General features: G+C 43.1%; 1 long non-coding RNA gene across 1 annotated transcript in view; it reads right to left on the reverse strand.

The window, feature by feature from the left end:
• Positions 1-531: 531 nt before the first annotated feature.
• Positions 532-5,434, reverse strand: part of LOC109366898 — a 6,314-nt gene continuing 1,411 nt past the window's right edge. The window contains exons 2-3 of the long non-coding RNA XR_002113588.1: positions 4,354-4,612; positions 532-718 (exon numbers count right to left, since the gene is read on the reverse strand). This is a non-coding gene — a long non-coding RNA (uncharacterized LOC109366898). The remainder of the gene's footprint in view (positions 719-4,353; positions 4,613-5,434) is intronic.

Below are 5,434 nucleotides of genomic sequence, written 5' to 3' on the forward strand. Positions count from 1 at the left end.
AGTCTTGTTTGTGATCACAGTTTCTACTGAAGGCTTCAAAGAGTTAGGGAAACTACTGAGGCAGGCAACCAATATAAGCTGGAGAACCTGCATTATGAGGAGGCACTGGGACTTTTCTATCTAAACAGAAGTCTGAGGGGGAATCAGATCAGGATTTACAAATGCAGAGAGGTGGTAAGCAGTGTGACTGCAGAACTGATAATGACTGCATCCCATAATACTGGAACTACTGGGTAGTCACTGAAATCAGTGTAGGAACTTTTAAAAACATACAGAAGAAAAATTGCTTTACATAGGGCATAGTGAACTTCTGGTGTAGCTGCTATGGTAGACAGTGAAACAGTCCATGAATAGCAACCAGAGGGGACAGGCACAGATATGTGTTAAACATTTCTATTCCAATGAATGCAGAGGTTGGGGAAGTATTAGGGGAAAAATCTACAGATAGTATCTGGCTTGTGTGTTCTCCCTAAATAGCATCTCTTATCATCAATGATGGAGGAGACAGATGGCAGGTCTGACACATCAGGGCATTTTTTAAGAGCTGATGCTCTTATGCAGAGACAGCTGATTTATTTTGACTTTTGGTGATGGAGTTGGCAGAGACCTCCAGAAGTCTCACAAAGCAGGGCCAGCTTCAATGTTGCATCAAGGCATCTCTTGTCCTTTTGCTGCACACCTCAGAGAAGTCTGGGTTCATTTTCTCTGTAGTGGTCCTCTAAGGAATATAATCATTCAGCATACAGTATAAAAGTGATGTAATTTTATTTCCACATGTATTTCAGCAATAGGCTGTGACATTTCATTAATACAAGCTTTCTGTGCATGAGTAGATACAAGTGCTCCCTTCCCGTCTTATTTCTCCATAGGATTTTCCCAGCGGAAGTGTTGAGTGAATAACTCATTTCCTTGGAAAATGCACACTCATTATATAGGAAATTCCTACAGAAACATAAAGAGGAACCTCAGATCTCAGAACTATTTCCTCTTTTCTCCCAGACTTCTGCTATAAAGGTGGTGAGAAAACAAAGAGTGATTCTGATCTGTTCCATAACCAACTCCCCTGCATCTTGGAAATGATGATGAATGTGCACAGCCTGGTTCATAGCACGTGCAGAGAGAAAACTGGCAAAGAGATTTTTTTAAATAATGCTCTGACAAGGGAGAAGTGGAGTGGCACCATCTGAGGCCCTACTGACGTATCAGTGCAAATAGGAGCTCAGGGTGGCTGGAGAAAGGGGAACATGTAAGTAGACCACAGATCATGTCCCTCAAGGATAAAAGACTTTTTATGTCCTCTCACTCTATGAACACACATATAGACTTCTGCAGAAAAAGATCACATAGTCCCAAGGACTGTGGGGAAAAATGAAAATTAATCTTTGTTGTGGTTCTCATTAGACACTGCAGGGCAGTGAGAAGCAAATATAGCAAAATTCCGCTTTCTGTGCTTTCAGTGCTTTCAGGCACTAGGGACATTTTGCAGGGAGCCACAGCCATGGCAGAATTTATACATTCATCACTGGATATAGCAGCATTTTAGTGCTGCTGGACCCCTTGGCTGTATAAAACCCATGCAGATGATTACATAGGGTCCAGTTACACAGGAGACAGAAGGTGAAATGACGAAAGCACTGTGGGTAGCTAACCCAGGCAACCACAGTAGAGAGGCAGGATTTGGTGTATCTGTCCTTGGATAAATGGTATTCAGCCTGTTGGTGTACACGGAGGCCAAACAACCACATGGATGCCTGTACCAAGCATCCAGATCTCCAGCCTTATGGAGAATTGCTATTTGCTGGAGCAGAAGGCAGGACGTTATTGTCAGAATTTTGAGAAACGTGGAATTACTGCAGAAGTGCAGATATTCCTCTCAGAGCTCACATTCATTGCAGAGCGGTGCTACTGGAAGTAGTAACTTGTTCTGTAAGTATGCCTAACGGACTAGAGTGAAGAATGCTATTTAAAACCATGCTAGCTTCCAAATTGTCCCTTGGCAACTAAAGAAAAACCTCCAGAAGTTGCCATATCCTCGTTCTTTTATTAGTCCTCTTAATATTCAAACGAAGAGAATCTTTTCCAGAGCTGCTACTCAGCCTGCCCAGCTTGCATAAGCTTTGTGGACTTCAAAGCAGATGCAACAATTTATTGTGGTTCTCCCTACAGATATTTTGTAAGAATGAACAACTATTCTAGCTGGAAAACACTTGTCTTATAAAGATTCTAAGATATTTCAGATAGCAGAACACTCCAGATTATCTCTTTTTTGTAGATTTACCTTCTTCCTTGTCTTGTCCTTTCACAGTTTAAAACTTGGAAACAAAATTTCTTTTGCTATTGAGTTCATTTTCCGTTTAGAAGCACTGACTGCTTTTTTCCCTCCCTCATTGAAACTGCATAGAGGAGCTGGGAGGAAGGAAGGATAGTTTTGTGGTTACAGCTTGTATTTGGCAGCTGGGATGCCAGGGCTCTGCTGCAGCTCCTGATCCCAGTTTTAATGTGATGTGGAATAAACGGTACAACTTGCTTCATCCTGCAACTGCATCCACTGACTGGAGTAAAAAAAATGATTATCTGATTACCTCCTGAAATGAGAACATCCATATTAGAAGATAAAACATGCAGTGAGGGTAATTATTTGCCCCAGATTTGGAAATCTGGGGTCTCATTCTGGTGAGAGTGCATCCTGAAGAGCTTGAGATTTCATTTCAAGGTGTACAGTCCAGACTACTTTAGGTCCATATCCTCTGCATCTATGGATATGGGTGACTGTTATTGTGCATTCAGAGCAGCTACCTTAAGGAGGAATGTAGCTGTGGCAGATCTTGTTTTAGATACTCAAGCTCTTCATACCACCTAAGGTAGGTATGGAGAGCTGGGACTTGGGCAGAATGTTCTCAGAAGCCAGCCAGGTGAAGCCTCACCTCTCACTGGTGAGGATAAATTACTTCAGGCATGGGAGTCTCATTCTGGAGCTTCCCCGGAGGAAGTAGGCATGAGTTGCAGCACAGCACGGTGTCATATGAAAGAGGAGGTACTCTGCTCCAGTAGCGTGTGAGTGGTAATTCACATCATTCAGCAAATTTGTGTTGTATTTTACAAATAGAAGGGTACTTCATACTAGAGAGGTTGAAGACGTGCCATCCTAGAAGGCTCTGCTGTGATTCTCTTCTGATTAGCAAGAGACAGCATCTCAAAATCACACCCTTAAACTGGTAATAAGGAAATGCATCACTATGGACTTTTCTGTTGCCTGCCATAGTGACAACTCTTCAAGCTGCTAGAAATTAGTAGGAGGAAAGTTTCTCTTAGGGTTTTGTTTCTTAATATCACACTCTAACGTCTGCTTGCTTTTCAAGCTGCACTCTGAATACTTTCCTCCTTTTTGCCCTCCTTAGACCTTTGTGGACTTAGAAAACTCCTCAAACCCTTTCTACATTCTTTCTGGGCGAGAATATTTAGAGCTTTCAGTAATCTTAAATTAGTCATTTTTGGTCACTTTTTGTTGTTGTCCTTTTCTGAATTTCCCTCTGATTTGTCAGCACTTCTTTTCTCCATTGCAGCTGTAATGATATCTAGTTTATACACCAGGGAGAAGAATCATTCAGGAGTTATTGCTCTCACCCTTGATCACCAAACACCAAAGTAGAGACACCTTCCCAAAGGATCTCTAATTAAAAAAGCAGAGGTGCAAAGTGCTACACAGACCTTTATAAATGATTCTGAGATTGCAATGAAAACTAATGATGCGACTGAGATAAGGTTGCTGAGCTTCACACACAGAGTGAGCTCTGAAGGCAATAGAGAGAAATGGAGATTACTAATAGTGAAAGAAGGAGAGAAGAGATGGAGATTTGCTTGGGTTTGTGATGAAGATGCCAATCTGTTTTGGTATTTGGGCAATTATAGTGGAGCACAAACAAACTGTGGTTTTGGTGGAATGTGTGTAAATAGTACTTAAAAGCAGAGCCCAGGATGCTGCCAAGGGACCGGGATGGTCTCAGCTCAACGAGGTAAGGAGGTGCGGAGACAAGAGAGGCACAAGCATGTTTGCTTGGCTCCTCCTGCTTTCAGTTTGCCTTTTTCTGCAGTTGTCTAGGACCACAGAAACCATCTGTCACATGTTTGTGACATGCAGGGACAGAGCTGTGTTCCTGGGAGTGGGGTTTGTTTTTACAGGCTTCCTGATGTCCTTAAACTGGTTGTTTTTTAAACTTTTCATTTTCTATTGTTCACTGTTTCTTTAAGAGGAAAGCTATCTCTGTAGTTGCCATGGAAAGCCCTGCATATCTCATGAGACTGAATTGCAGAGTATATAGCACAGCCGCAGAAAAGATCTGGAAATATGCTTACCCGAGAGCTGCAGTTCTTAGGAGCTTGGCAGACTTGTAAACAGAGATGTCCCAGCTAGGAAAGGGGATTTCTTTTCCCCAGGCAGATGATGTGGGTATGGGGCTGGGATAGCACCTGGAAATTCTTTGCCTTCACTTAGGGGCAGGGGAGCACTGTGGAGCAGCTTGGAAATGTGTGTAAGGCATGATGCCATCACTGTTCAGGCAGTGACCAAAGCCCAGACAGGGGGCATCAGTTAGTACTGGAAATTCACAGCAGCCTGGAAATGAAGCAGATCTCGACATGGTTATGAATTTGTTTGAATTTGGGTTGTAGGAAGTGAGGCCTATGCAAGGCACTTTCCTGCCCAGTGCGCTTGCGCATTACCAAAGACCTGGCTGAAGGTATGGCCAGGCCAAAGGCCTTTCTTGTCGTGGAGTCAGGCTGGAAATCACCTCCCACAAAGCAATTTGCTCCAGAGAATTTGTCTTAGCTCTCATGGTTCCTCCTGCCTGCTCAGTGCTTCGGGATGGGGCTCAGCACAGGAAACCTCCTCCTGATGCAGCTCTGTGGGGCCTGGTGGGGCTGGAGTAGGGGTCAGTGGCTGCCTTTGCATCCTGCTCCCCTCCACTGGGTGATAACTCCAAAGCACTGGCAACAAAAATGCACACAAAAACATGTACAAGCTCTGCTGCTCTGACCGCCAGCTGAAGAGCTGATTCCCACACCTTCCTCTAATCTAAAAACCACAGTTTCCCCTCACTCCAGCTGCCAACACCTACAAGTTTCCCCACAACTTCCTTAGCACAATGCCGTGTTTCATACAAAAGTGAGACTTGGAAGAGAAAATCAATTGGGATGAATATTGAATTAAAGATAGTGCATTGATTAAAACATCCCTTTCTTGTATTTATTTATTTTTTTAAGCCTATTAAAACTACCTCAGTTAATGGCAATATTAAGGGGTCTGGAACAGAGCTGAAGCCAAGCTCTGCTTTAAGACTCCCAAACTGTCCTCTAACTGTGCCAATTTTTTTTTAAGTGAACATTACTGGCTTATTTTTCCAACCCAGGAGTTAAAGAAAAGGTTCAGGAGTATTTA

The sequence above is a fragment of the Meleagris gallopavo genome, chromosome 3 (assembly GCF_000146605.3).
Source record: "Meleagris gallopavo isolate NT-WF06-2002-E0010 breed Aviagen turkey brand Nicholas breeding stock chromosome 3, Turkey_5.1, whole genome shotgun sequence".
NCBI lineage: Eukaryota > Metazoa > Chordata > Aves > Galliformes > Phasianidae > Meleagris > Meleagris gallopavo.